General features: G+C 36.4%; 1 protein-coding gene across 1 annotated transcript in view; it reads right to left on the bottom strand.

The window, feature by feature from the left end:
- The window catches only part of Fatp1 (Fatty acid transport protein 1), a 271807-nt gene that overhangs the window by 222519 nt on the left and 33300 nt on the right, over window positions 1-15988 (bottom strand). The window lies entirely within an intron of this gene.

The raw sequence follows: 15988 nt of genomic DNA, 5'->3' as shown, positions 1-15988 counted from the left end.
TATAGAGGAATGAAGATCAATACAGATGATACGAGAACACATAGAAACTACAACAACTGCCCCAACACTGAACTGACACCCACTCACATCTTTACCTGTCCAGCAATTACAGCAGCCTTGCAAGAAATAGATCCTAATCCTGAACAACAGCTCTATACAAACAAAATCATCGACATAGCCAAGGCAGTACAAAGGAGCACACGGAAACATCTAAGACTCTTCAAAGCACAAGACAACAACATGGACATTGCAAATGTAACAAAAGAATTAAAGCTGTTTTTTTAATAGCTTTAATGACGCTGTGCGAATTTTCACATTTTACCTTTTTTTTTTTTTTTTGAAGCCCTTGGGACGAATTTGAGGGATGATTTTCATTTTCAGTTCCCTGCTGACTTGTACTTCAATTGGTTTTTATGCTTCACCTTCAACTAACGACCCATAATGACTTTTATACTCAAATTAATTCGCGTTCGAAACAGTTTAATAGTGCATAACGTTCAAATCCAACACAGTGCAACTACTAGCAACATTTATCGAGTTTCAGCGATGTGATACATAACGGCAATCAGGAGCTCATCCCCCAAACATAATCCTTCCGGAAAACATCATATCGCGCATGCTCGCTATATAAGGGCGCGTGATTCGAACCACAACGAAATAAATTTTAACCGGGGTGCATAAATTAATATTAAAACTTCTGTGTACTTTACAAAAAATATATGAATATAACAGCTGGCCTGGTTGGCGAGTGGTCAGCGTATCCGCTTTCCAGCCAAAAGGATGCGGGTTCGAAACACGCAGTGGGCATGGATGTTTGATTGTCTGTGAAAATACTAGTGGTAGTGGTGAGCGGTAGGCGTCGGTATAGTTGTCGTTTATTATAGTTGGTGGATTGAGTAGTGGAGACAGTTGTGTAGTAGGTGCCCTCCCTCGATGACTCTTTGGACTCCCTGAGGTGTCACGTAATAATAATAATCAGACGCCATTACAGAATATATAGTGTGATCCCCCCTCCGGAACACCTTAGCGAATCCCTGCGAGTTCATTCACCAACGGTTGGGACCCTATGATAACAATTCCGCTCAAAATTTAGTTGGTCTTCAGCCTCATAACGATGCGATTCTGCATTCCTCTTGGGAGCTGCATGCTGGTCTTTTATCAGTTAGCGTGGGGTCTACTTTCAAAACTTCAGACATCATTATTAATTTCCTGATATGTATCCCCAAGGGATGTTCAAGTTACTATAAACAGCACTATATGATTAAGTTTACATTATTATTAATCTCCTATCAATTTTCCATGACAATATTTAACATTTCTGGTCGAATATCATCTACTCCGGCTGCCTTTCAACATTTCAAGTTTTTGAGGGCTTTTTCTACCTCAATTATTGATATGTACTCCTCTTTGCATTCTTCTCGAAAATTTCTAGTATGGTTCTGTCACTGCTTGGTTCATTTAAGTCTTTCAAAGTAATTACTCCAGACATCTAGGATATCCTTATCCTAGATGGCTGGAGTAATCCAAGGAGATGTCTTCAGTTTTCATGTCACCTTTATCATCTTTGATTCCTTTAACAGTACTCTTTCCTCTATTTCTAAGCTTCTTCAATAGCCTTTTACATTTTTCTCTGTATTCTTTTAGTGCATCTGCTGACTTATTTACTAGGAATTTTTGGCATGCTTTCTTCTTTTCCAGGACAACTTCTTGTGTCTGCCATGGTGTTCTTATTTTTCTATCCTTGCAGACAACTTCACCACATACCTCCCTAGCTGAATCAACGTGTCTTCTTCAGAGTTTGCCACTGAAACTCCAAGGTTTGGATCTTGTTTTCAAACTACTGCAACTTTTTTTCAATAATATTTGCATAGCTGAGTCTACAATTTACCTGTAAAAGCTGCTCAACCTTAATTCTTTTTAAAACTTTCTTATATAGTGTTCTTTTCAACGTGATATCAATTTTTATTCTGCTTAGTACTAAGTAATGGTCGCTTACAATTTCGAATCCCCCTGTACACTCTTGTATCCTGAACCAGCCTTATGATATCACTATCAACAATGATGTACACAATGAGGCTTTTCTCGAGGCTAAAGATCGTATAAGCGAAGATAATGATGTTTAAGAACAGGATAACGTAACTTTTGAAATAACAGAAAAAGATATTGAACCAACTCTTAATTTCAAAACAGAAGATGAGCTGGAATAGATAAGATATAGAATGAACTATTAACATATGGAGGAGAAACAATTAAAAAAAAGAACTGTCTTATTCAAAATACAGCATTTAAAGAAAGAAAAAAATACTAAATGATTAGCGATAATCATTTATCGCTAATCATTACTAATACTAATCTTTAAGAGTAAGAGCCTTCATAGTTCAGTCGATATAGATGAAGCACATAATACATAAATCTTTTAGGCAAAATAAAATAAAGTGTATATTTTAATCGTCATCACTCTCTTCAATACTAACATTTCGTAGATGGTCTTTATTTACGCGTGGCCGGACGTCATCAGTTGAAATCTCGTGGACATCATTAGTATAATTCTCATTGCATACTTCGGCTGGTTTAGTTATCAAGAAGTCGGTAATAAGACCTTGTTTACCACTATGTTGCACTTTTTTTTTTTTTTTATTAAGTTCATAATACAGAACTAAACAAATATCCAATTGTCTCGTGAATTTTCCGGAGAGCTCCATTGAGAGATCATTATCCATAAAATAACTTTCTTGCCAAGTCGCTGTGCTGATAGACACCGAATGTATCTTCAGTCTTGTTCAATTGTTACCTTGGCAGTTTACAGTGGGTGGGTTTATCCCTATTAACAAACGCGTATAACGCAAAGAGCTCTAAGAGGCCATTACTATAAAATTAATTTTTTTACATAAAAAAAAAGCATTACATATTGTATGTAACTCACCAGAAAATAAAGCTCAGCTCGAGATTAACACACGTGTGATTTTTAATGCGCTTTCCTGGCAGAAAACGAAGACAATTTTCAGCAATAGTACTTTATACGGTAAACAATTGACGGACATGCGTGCTACATCTAAATGTAAAGGGTATTTCCCCTAATATAAATTGGCTACTTATACATGCGCGATACGGACGCAAATTTAGCGAAGATAAAATTCGATTTTTAAGTCGCGCATTGAAAAATATATGAAAAGATAAAGGGGTACTACAGTTTGTAGACCGTCTCATGTCGAAACTGCGTTGTATAAGAACCGCGTTGAACAACGGTTACCACAATCTGTAGACCGCGTTATATTGAAACCGAGTTTCAATATAAGTACTGCGTTATACGAGGATTACCTGTATTTAAGTTAGAGCTTAGATTAACAATATGCAGAAAGGATGGTCGACTGGTGATCTGGATAAGAAATGGGGGGTGGGGGATGTCTCAAATAAGTGAGGCTCACTACAGGAATATATTCATTTATTACACCAATATTTCAGACGTTGCCATTTAATATACTGATGATAGTGCGCATAGTTTAAAGCAGTGGTCGCCAAAGGGGTCGATAGAAAAATATAAAAAGACATCATTGTACGGGTAATATTTAATTCGGTTAACTTGGATTACCTCCATCCTGAATGACAACGCAATTAAGAGTGAATCGTGGGAACAGTGACATGAATAGGACCTGTAAGATGGAGCAAGGTCATGAAAATAGTTACGGAGGCCAATCAAGAAGGCCAAAATGACGTATTTACCAATAAACGGATATAGAATTCCGTGGGCGATTTAAGGCTGAATCTTGCAAATTTTGAACCCAACATTGTTAATCTTGTCAAGAGTCACGAAGCACACCCTTCACATTGACAACGTTAGTAAATTGTATGCTAAGTTAATAAAAGTCTTATTTTCATATATATAAGGAAGATTGTATTATTGTTATTTTGTTATCTAAATTAAATTTTTATAGTTTATATATTATTTATCCCTCCTATCAAATATGTAATGTTAAGAAGGACGTCAAAAACAAAAACGTATCCCTTTGACGTTAAGCCAATATAATAATATATACTATATTATACATATAATAAACACTGTAACTATAAAATAAACAATCTAAAAACTCACATAAGCGTCTTTTTGCCTTGTCCTATTATAATTACGTAATAGTAAAATAGAGGGGGTCGATAAAAAGTCAAGAAAACTTTTGAAGGGGTCGACGGTCAAAGAAGTTTGGCGACCCCTGGTTTAAAGTATCTCAGTTTCTTTTTTTTTTTTTTTTCCAGATAATGCAAAGTTCGCGAGAGTTGGTTTTGATCAGTTTCTTCAACAAGATCTGGATAATGGTGGGATCGTGGGGATGTCAATTCGACATCACTAAGTGCATTTTTCTTTTTCCCTTTTGCTGTAGGAACTGCGTTTCAGTTCCTCCACGAAAGGGAAAAAAATACATCAAGGTATTTGTTGATAGTGTATAAAGAGTTAAGTTCAAAGGACACATAGCAAGAGTAAGGCAATGCAGAGAACTGCATGAAGATACTGGCAATTGGCGATAAGGATGTGCACAACCACTGTATGCCTTCATATCTGAACCACTCAATGACTGATATCTGAACTACGGCACAAATGTCAATTTGTATTTGTAGTGATTATCTGGATTTAGGAAGCGGAGATGAAACAATGGAGACGATATAGAAGCAATGCGAGATGTTCTGGCTGCGATGGGAGAAGGAAAGGACCATAGACGAGAGAGTGAAGAAATGCAAATTAATGTTTTTTTCTTTGTTTTTATTTGGATATGATGGCGGGACACGATATCTTATAGAGTGCTGCTACCATTTACTTAACTAGTGAAGATTTGTATGAATGACTTCACTGAATTAATTGAAAATAACTGGTTAGCAGTACTGATCAGCTAGCATATCACAAAGGGGGAAAAAAATCCAAGCATACTGGAAAAATCTTAAAAATACAATTGATTTAAAGTCGAGATTATATAGTTTCACGAGTCACATGTTGCAAAATACTATAATTCTCAATATCTTGTTCACATATCTGAAGTTTCCTGTGAATAATCTTTTCATTAGTAAAAAAAGCGAAGGTCAGTTCAACTCAGGGTAGAATCGCCTCTAAATAGTACATGCTGTTAATAAATGAAATAAGTGATAAAATTATATCGCAAAGATTTATCTGGGTCACATTTTAGCCTTACGATCGCTTGTACTACTGCCGTTGCATCTTGTGTCTTATCTTAAGAGGATAAGAACTCAGCAGTACAAACAGAAGTAAATCTACCACATTTAAGGCAAGAAGGGGAGGAAAAAATCAGTTTCTTTGATTTACCTTCATGTTTAAAATAATACATTATACGCGTTTGTGAGAATAATACTTTTTATAGTAAAATTCAATTTTTTTTCGTTCTTTTCAATACGTAGTATAATACAAAGCAACAGTTAACATGAAAAATATTAACCAAGTTAAAGATGGCAATGAACACGTACGGAAGTTTACAAAGTACAGTTAAACAAGCAAAGAAATGGTAGTTATAAAGACTAGATAACTTGACACTAGACATTAAAAGACTAGACACTAACTAGACTAGCAAGTGTTTGCATATAAGCAATTAATGGTTCGGTGTTGAATTTTGGATTGTTAGTCTTTACATTACATACGCGAGAAGCATAGTGGTTTTGTCAAACACGCTGTAGTTTGATTATCGCTGTGAATGTAGATATTTGCAAGTCTTTAGGTGAGAGCAGTGGCGTAACTATGGGGGTGGTCCGCCCGGGAGGCACTTTGAACCTTTTTGAACTTTGGCAGTTAATTCTAAAATACAGTCTCGAGAACACGGTTCCAAATATTGTAATAACTACTGCGAATTTTCCTCACAATTGCTGTAAGTGTTGCTAGTTGTGGGAGGAGTTTTTCTAAATAAAATTGATTAGGAATTACCTACATTACTATGAAATAGACTTCGCCAGTCATCGACGATTTTGCTAACAGAAAAGCAAGAAAAATAGCATTTTAAAATGTTGAAATTAAAGTTTTACTTAAAAAAATAAACAGTGTTTTAATTTATTTCCCCTATACGTCGTTTTGACTTTTTGTAGTATTTTTGGTGTGTATTGAGAGGGGCGGCAAACTCAGGGATCGCCCCAGACGGCAACAGCTCTAGCTACGCCACTGGGTGAGAGAACAATCTTATCGCCCCAATGTGAGACTCCAGTCCGGCTTACTAGAGGCTTGAAGTGGCCTTAAAAAGTTCTTGTTTGGTCTCTACGGTAGTGTTTCTGGATTCCAGGGCAATGTTCATTACCATAGCATTCCCATGTCAGTTACATTCTTCATAAGTGAACTCTAAGTAGGTACATAAGTATAATACAAAATATTGAGCCTAAAAGGCTTCAACTTGGCACGATTAGTAAAATGAGGATATTAAATATCCGTCATTATTTTATAACCACACAAATGAAGTATAAAAGTTTCTAATTTCATCAGTAGCAGAAAAATACGAAGTGGTGCACCGCCAAGGCTATTTCAATGTCAAAGGTTTATTTTTAAACTCGGGTAAAAGTCAATCTAGCTATTGTGGAATTAGCTCTCTATCATTTCAGCAATACAAATATTCGAACTGTAACTGACAAGGAAGTACTGGATGGACAAAATCTTACATGAATCCGAAATACCAAATTTCATTTAAATTTCATCTAGCCAGAGTGGAATTACTGCTTTGTATAAATACAAACACTTTTTTTTTTCCTCTTTTCAGTCTAACTGAAGCGAAAACTGAGATGGTCTGGCATATTTTTTCAAAGATCAGAAATGCCAAATTTCGATAAAAATCCTTCCGATTCGCGCGTTCGAAAATGGCTTCCATACAGACGCATGAAAGAAACAAAGCGAATCCATGCAACAGATGCTTAAGCATTTGGCGAAATATTAATGAATATCAATATACATTACAACCTACTTAAAAAATGCGCTTCCTCCCAATAACTCCGTTTTTCTGTATTATTATTCTTCCCTTTTATAAAGAATAATCCAACACATGTTGACTAATATACTATAGACATTCATTGTCAATCCATAACATAACTTCATTTCTTTTTGAATCATATGGTCCAGTTGTACAAAGGAGAAATCTAACACAATAACGGAAAAGAAAACAGCCCATTACAATTAAAACAAAATAATAGTACAATACCATAAACACCCCAGTAATTTCATAATAGGCTATTTCACCCAGCTAGGTGGCAACTCGTATCACGGTGCTACTCGATATGCATGACATTGGATGTGTGTGATGTACTGTTTCATTCAAAGCAGCTCATCGTCATGGCAAAAGGGAGTGATCTGACTTAAAAAAATTGACTGTTGGGTAGTTGAATAGCGAAAGGAAAATAGCTATATTGTACACTGTTCACTGAGCAGTAGTTGGTGTCCCAGGAGTAGAATGATACTGGCCATAACAGCAGTCAATGGTGGGCATCCAGGCCTCATCGATGCTCATGGTGAACACACTGTGCATTATAGGCTTACGCAAAGTGTGTAAACCCACAGTACAGTGTGCGATAAACGAAAAACTGCAATGGTTGGCCAGTTGGAATTTAACCAGAGGACGAATAGTGGTATTTCCCAGCACAATCCAGCGTATCCTCTCCCATATGGGTCAGTGAAGTAAGAGCCCAGTCAAGATATCCATGGTTGGGTCTAAACATTGACGACTACGTTTGCATAGAATTGTCAGTGGACCACACAAGACCGAAAAAAAAAAAAAGTTGTCTTTGGCACGAATTGCGTTTCCAGCTGTACCATGCGACGGTTAGCAGTTAGGGGAAAAGCTAACTGGGAAGAGGAATCGCCACGATGTCATCATTCAATAATTTTATGTTAGTATCTGTTTTGGTTGATTAAAAATATTTTTTTCGCTCGTGTTTAAATATAATTTGTTTCTAGTGATGTCCTGATTAACGGTATGTCCCATTCAATTTAATCATGGAGCACTAGATGACTAGTGCATCAGATGCAAAACAAGTCAGAGAACTGTATAACTGAACTACAAAAGTCGTTCGTAAATGCTAAAAATAAGATTGGTCCTTGCACGATTCCCATGTTTTCTGATACTGATATAGCTTGAAAAATTTTAACTACGATTCTAAATATTGGCCGAGTGATTGTCTTTGGGTGGGAGATGAATTTCATCCCACTGTATGAGATCACCGCCCTGCTTATTGGAGGCCTGAAGCGGCTTGAAAAAGTTCCATGTTTGGTATCTAGAGCAGGGTTTCCGAAATATGTAAAAATAAATTTTAAAAGTATGTAAAATTATCCACCCACGGTAGAAAATGTACTCCCTATAGGCTCGAAAATAACTTTTTTGTGGGTGGGGCACCATAAAAAAAAGTTTTTTCACCATACTTGCAAGAACGAGATTTTATTTGATACCCAAGAGCAGACTATTATTTACGCGTATCACGCGATAAAAGATAAATCTAAAATAAAGACAAATTTCAAAATATAATTTGAACGTCCAGATTTGTTGTTTTCACTGAAAACAAGGAAAGATATAGGTATTATTTCTGGGAAAATTCCCATGTTACTCCTCTTGAAACTATTACAGCTATTATAGCGTGTTTTTGTTTACGAGTCTTCCTTGGGTTAAATACGTTGGCTTTTTTACTCAAGAAAAATTTTAGAGCATTATAAGTGTATTTTAAAGGAAATTATAGCAGAATAATTGAGGAAGAAAATTTTGTACATACGTTGTTTAGATGCTAGGATGACTTCATTCTCCATGTTTTTGTTGTTAGGCTATTAAAAAAGGGGGAGGGCGGAGAATTTGGAGCAAGGCGGGAAGAATAATTTTGAAAAAACCCGGGTTTTTTCAAAAATAATATATATACATCTACTCTATACTATAAAATGATAAGCTGAAATTGGAAACGGATGTAGGCTGTAACGTTTTTGTGTCACATTTTTGTCAAGTTATTTGAAACGTTTTGAAACTCAAGGCTACGGGGGCATCGTAGGCGTAAAGTAAGAATTCATAGGAGCCTGACTTACTATACAAGTACATTATCATCGTTATCCTTTTTTTTTTTTTTTTTTTAAATCACATATCCTTTTAATGCTTATATCACTGACAAATTATAGTAATATTCAGTACTAGAAAAAACCCTTCCCCAATTAAGCAAAACAAGTTAAACAAAAGGCTTACTATTACTGTACGGGCACCTGCATTATCAATTCCTTTTAACCTTCGGTTTCGACGCTGCCCTTCGACTGAAAGCATCTGGGTTCAAAGAACTTTTCAACTGAAGGTGAGTTAGCCGGTCTAATATGGCGGCGGAAAAGGATGTTTTCATCCCACAATCAGGCAAACCGGTCAGGAGAATAAACAATTTACACAAAAGAGTATAAGCACGGCACTAACCTTTTTGTATTAAAATTATAGTTACAAATTATGATACTTAATCCTATTAGAATCACTGATGATGATCCATATCAATACATGCTTTTTTAATTTTAAATTAACTAACAAATATTAATCAATAACAAACTGATTACCCTAGCAGTAGATAATATTGGAGTTGCTCCATATTTCAGTATGCTTTACTGTTCGTAGACCACCAACCTTCTTAATGGAGGTCTGAAGTGGTAAAGCGCCTTGTAGTCATCAATATGACGATTTTTTGTAGGTGGAATTCTCAAAGAAGTGCAGCAGATGAGCCAAGAGTGAGAATCCAGAAGCTCTGCCCTAGAAACCAAACAGTGCTTTTGTAAATTCACTGAGTCACCAGTAAACGGGATTAGTGGTCTTACGCCAGGTGAGGCATCACATAAAATTACAAAAACATCCATGTTACCATAAGATTCCAAACAAAAGCCAGTTGGCCGGAGAGCAGAAATGCTATCAACTCGGCGAAACAGGCCGACAAAATAATCATTTATAAAAATCAAGTGGATATTAAATCCAGCATTATTGCAAACCGAATACAGAAACTATAAAAGTTTCGTATGAAATTTGACTAGAGCTTATCGGAATACACTCGCCGGTATTTACGACTTGCCCTAGCCGGACCTTATAGGAGACAAGCCCGCGTCCATATATTCGCCTCCTTTTGGTCCATTTTGATCACGTTTCACTGGCCTGACAGCTGCTTCAAACTGGTTGGTTTTCGTCAGAGACCAGGCAGAAACCTTAAGCTAGTAAAAAACTCTCAGGACTAAAGGAACTTGAAGAGTCAGAGAGGTGTATTTTAGTAAGCGAACTCTCGGTCGGTGCGTAGAAGTATTTACTAAAACAAAGGAGCCAAAAGAGCTTCATTTCGGAGACAATTGCTCACCATATACTCTTCACTCAAAGTCTAGGAAAGTTTTGCTGCAAATTAGCATTTGCAGCTAAATAAACCAATCGACAACCAGTAACATGATAATGATTACGTCATAAAGTACCTCGGACTGTTTGGGTTAACATAAAACTGCTTGGAAAGAAGTTAACGGGCATCATACTGTGAGGATGAAACAGCCATGGTGCCCACCTTAAGATGAAGGACGTCCTTTCACTGCGAGGAATGCAGCAATCCTACTGGACACCACAGAGATCGAGACTCTGTGGAGGCCAGTCAAGTGTGGTGACGTTCATGTCCACCAACCACGCAGTTGCAGCAGCCTTTTGACAGTGGATTGTCTTGCTGAACGAGTTCCGCAGAAACGGTACAAAGCAGGAAGCATTGCATTGGCCGGAATATTCAGATATCTCTCGGAGTTCAACGTTTGTGGCACCACAAACAGAGGTCCAAGGCCAACCACGGAAAACAGGACCATATCATCGCAACGCCACATCCGAATTTCATTGTTAGTTACGCACTCTGGAAAGAGACGTTCACCGGGCATCCGCCACACCTGTCCATCTGCTTTCCAAGCTTCCGCGTCCCACTGTACACACTATTTTACCACTGAAGACGACGCTGCATGTTGGTTCGGGTAATGTAGGGCTTGCATATTGCCGTCCTACAATGGGAACCCATGTTGTGAGTTGTTTTTGTGCAGATTCGTGTTCCAGTCAATGCTAGGATCTCCGTATTCAACATGTCGGCCGATGAATGGCGGTTTTTACATATCTTTCGTAGCACCTCTTTCAAACTCCGTCAGTTCTCTTCTCGCAACCATTTCACACAGACACGATTGCACTAACTTGGGAACATATTCCTCAAATTTATACCGGCTACAAACACATTTTTGAGCACACTCTTCTTTTCAAAATGTCTAATTTCTTTCGGTGTTTCTAAGAGCTATTTTGAATACTCAGACTGCCGAGCAAGTAGCACGTCAACGATATCTCACAGTATTCAGAATAACTTCAAAACAGCCCTTAGAAACACCTAACAGCGTGTGAAGTTGCTCTAAAATATAACCTATGCAGGACCCAATTGGCACACCGAGCTAAACTCAACAGCACCTGGAACAAAAATAAAAAATGAATTCGTTAAAAGGACAGTTGAGCCAAGTTACGGATGAGACTAAGTGACCTCACGATTTTAAAAATGAGACGATACTGCGTATTATCTGGAGGCATAACAAGTATGATTAAGTTAATGTACAAGACGGTGGTACGTTGTTTGCGAGAATGAATTACAGAGCTACACAAATAAGAAAAAATGATGCGATATGAAAGACTTACGTTAGAGAGCGGATAATAACAAACAAATAGCACTTGCAAAAGATTTTGAAAAGTGTGATCAAGATTTGAAAATAATCCTAATTTTGTTCCTGTCTTAGTAAAAAGAAAAACTTCCTTCGGTAACCTTTCTGAAAATGCATTTTTTTTTTTTTTTTTTTTTTTAATTCTCCCAAGCAGACCTGAGTTGACTAAATCACGAAAGTAACAAATTAATATTCTTAGAAACTCAAGGTCGTTTTAGTAAATTAATATTCTTAGAAACTCAAGGTCGTTTTAGTAAATTAATATTCTTAGTTCTTAGAAGGGCTGGTATGTAGTCGAAAACAAAAAAAAAAAAACTTCTATATTTCCTTCTTCACCTTCTATAGTGACTAAGTACGTCTACACAGTAAATGCAAAGAAAACAGTTAAACTTTGAAACTGAATGTCCAGTGCCATTACTACGATTTTTCGGGTCTTTTGCAACAAGCATACGGCCTACCCCTTGCATTGCGAATGATTCGCGATAAGGTAGTTACAAAAGAATGATTCCATAAACGACAGCAAAATACTTATCTCCAATAAGATGATCATAACAGCATGTGATTGTTCAGCGATAATTTAATTCCCTGTTTATCGCGGTACAGGCGTCAAGGTGAGGCACCTAGTAATGTAATTCAAATAAATTTGAATTGCATTAGGTACACTCGCAGCGGCCTCTCTGTAACATTTATTCATGAATATTATTTAAATTAATTGTCGTTTGCATTCCTTGGCAGACGAAAATTAATTTTCGTCTGTCAAGGAATGCAAAGCGAGAAATGTAAAAACCTTAATTCTCAGATTATTAGTTTAGAAATCATCATAAAACTCCTGATATGTATCCTCAAGGAGGTATGTAGGATATATATAAAAAAATTTACTTCATTATAACTTATCGGCTGTTTTCCTCCAAATCAATCTGTTAAGACTTCAATATTATCGGATCCCACATTTCTGTCTTCTGAGGTACTTCTTACTGTATCAATCCGCCTAGATATTGATCTTTCTGCCATTCTTGCGAAAACAATTTTTTTTTGCTAACCTTTCTCTCCCATTCCTTTTAAGTGACCTTAACCTATTGGCTCTGCTCACCTCCTGAATGCTAATAATAAAGTTCTTTCCTAATATTCTCGTTTTTAATAAGATACTGTCATTGATACCATCTGTTTACTCCCCTATATTTCTCAGAAACTAAACATCCGTGGTCTCGTCTTTATTCAAGAGTTTTATTTTTAAGTATAGAAATGACGTACCATAAATGGTAAATTGTAAACAATTCGGGTACAATTTTTATATAACTGGAAAGTTAGGTAAGCAAGCTAAGGAACATCACGATTTGGAAAACATTTCGCCCCAAACATCAATATATATATATATATATATATATATATATTTTTTTTTTTTTTTTTCTTCTTCTTTTTTTTAAATGATATAAATGACAAATATGATTAAAGTTAGTATGATACAAGAATTCGGATACAATGACGACTAACTTCCTCAAAAACAGGTTTGTTTGAAGCTTTTCTCGCACATACTTTTAGTAAGTCTTTCTGGTTTACAGATAATTATACGTCCTTTTCAAATATAATATTGGATAAAATGTATTAATTTAGACTAACTTTGCGTTTTTAATTATTTTTAAATAATTATGAATTTGATACTATTTAAAAGCATATTTCTGGTCTTAGGAAGAAAAATGCATTTTTCTTCCTAAGAACAGAAACAATCAGTCACTAAACTGTCTTTCTTGGTCATTTTTTTCTTATAAAAATACGGAAGCAATGCAAAACAAAACAAACAAAAAAAAAATTAAACGAATGAGTAACTATTTCGGACAGATAAGATGTGGCCAAACTGACCAAGTAACACACCGCGGCAATAGATGTGCGGAGCTAATTTTAGCTAGTAAATAATATTATTCGCTTAGTTTGAGAACACTACTGTGCTTATCGAAAGCCAGCAGTGGTCTGAAAAATGTACCCTTCTGATCTTTTCGGATTATCTAACCCTTGGCACACATGCGATACTAATGTATGAAAGCACGTTAGTTAACTATCCTTTACATTCGTAGGAATGTCAAGGATAGTTAACTAACGCCCTCAAGACACGGCCTAGGATGAATGCACCGCTCGCCGACCCACGTTACAACTCTGTTTGAGTTTGCAGAAGAAATATTTTATTTTGAAAGTTTAAGTAAATATGACCCATTGAGACCGTTCAACAGTCTCCACGTGGCATATATGCTGGACAAACTTTCAACATGCTTCCCATCCAGAGCAGGGGCGAATTCTCCATGCTTGCTGCGCAAGCTCATTACTTGAGAAAGAAGTAATATTTATTTGTTAAGAAATGCATGCATTTATAAGCGTTCCATTTAGGCTTTTATTTTTGTAGACAGAAGACGTCAATAATTGAGCTTTGCGTTGTGTATCGAAGGCCGATGCTTGCTCGTCTAATCAAAGCTACCTTGGCTTGCTCGGTTGTCGGAGCTTCCAGGTCCTCGCTACAGCACTGTGATTTCATGCGCGCGCAGAGCCATTTCCGCTCCCTTCACGTCATCTTAAACACAGGCCATACGCAGTCGACGTAGCTCTAGCCAGTGAGCCTCAGCCAGCCTTTACAAAGCGTGCGTGTTGCTTGGGAAAATTAAGTCACAACCAACTTTTTATGACGATGTTATTAACCAGTTCATAAAGAAGAACCGGAGGGTAGAATTTGTATTCAAGTAGCTAAATTGAAAAAGACAGAGTATCATTTGTAAAATAAATGTTGTATTTGTATGATTAAATGTACATAAATTTCTAAATATATAGTTTTAAATGGTCAGTAATTCATTATTCCGCTAATCAGACTTCAATCACACCTCTCACTCCCTGAATGATTACAAGAGCAAGTTCAGCTAAGCTGAACGTTTTTCACCCAGAAAGTCAGTTTTAACCCCACAGCTCGGATATATTGACATAGAATATGCACTACCTCAAGACAATAAAGATATCAGTTAAGCTTAAGCTACTATAAGAAAATATTAAAATTGGAGCGAGGTATTTTTGAACAAGACATACTCCGTATTACTTAGACAAATTTACTAATACTAGTACAGGATATCATTTCATCAAAAATATGGTGTAAATAAAAACCAATTCTCAACCGCCACTACATTATGGGTTTAGCAGGCTCAAGCAAGTATAGATATGCTCACAGGTAAGCCAACACACCAATAATATATCAGCTAGCAAACAAAGAAGTCAAGACGTGTCTTGTTATATTCTTACATTATCGAAAGTAGCAATATTTTCGTAGGTTTGATATACTCGGACACTTTCTTTGCATCGCTAAATTTTGTTCACCAATGAGATAATTTACTCGCCTAATGTCCTTCTGGTTCTTTCCCATGACTAATCTACAAGAAGGAACTTTTTAGGCTTTTTTTTTTTCCCCCATCCATACATAGTCAATCTTTAGTGCTGGCATATAGTAGGGATCTCCTTGGGAAAATCGGGTTTTTAATCCCTCAGCTTAACGAAATCGATTGTAGAAAACCCACACCGTGTTCTCACAATAAACCAAAATTCTATCTGCAAGATGACACATATGCACAAGGTAGAAAATACCTTGTGCGAAATCCGGAATTCGTTGAAATAAATCAACGAATTCCGGATACTACAAGATATGGATATCTGCAATTTAAGATTATATTTTCCATAACAGAATGAGTAAGGAGATGCAACGAAGATGGCATTTCAAATATTTTTTTTCTCCTTGGCAAGACCTTAGAAATAAACGTTTTACAAAATTAAGTCATGGGGAATACAGTTTCTTTCGAAGAAGTGAAGCGCACTACACTGTTACAATTAAGTGCTGCTGTCTCAGAGTAGCAGTATTTCACTCTCCCTACCCCTTTATTATTACGTGATACCTCCAAAGAGCACTCATCGCGGAAATGTTCGCGACTTTAAAATCAACTCAAGCTGCGAACAAAACATCAAAAACGTTGTCATTGATGGTTGTCTCAAAAAAAAAAAAAAAAAAAAAAACAGTGAAACCTGAATACCAATACGTTTCTGTGAGAGATTAAGGTTCTGTATTCAAGTACGTAAGACAAGGAATGCGATCCAAACATTATTTCATAACACGCTCTGTACCTGGCTGAAGGCAAGAAACTGCCCATGTTTTTAAAATGTCAGACAGTTGGAAAACGAAAACAAGAGAATGGGCCTCCCGCGTATTTGACTTAAGTACGTTAAATTTGATCCATACCGCCACTAAGTGGGTGAATAATAAAAAAAAAAAATATTTTTTGTACATGAATACAGACAAATTTC

The sequence above is a fragment of the Typopeltis vanoorti genome, chromosome 26, assembly GCF_054136105.1.
Source record: "Typopeltis vanoorti isolate ZY-2024b chromosome 26, IOZ_Tvanoo_1.0, whole genome shotgun sequence".
NCBI classification, from domain to species: Eukaryota; Metazoa; Arthropoda; class Arachnida; order Uropygi; family Thelyphonidae; genus Typopeltis; species Typopeltis vanoorti.
This window is presented reverse-complemented; position numbering and strand designations above follow the sequence as displayed.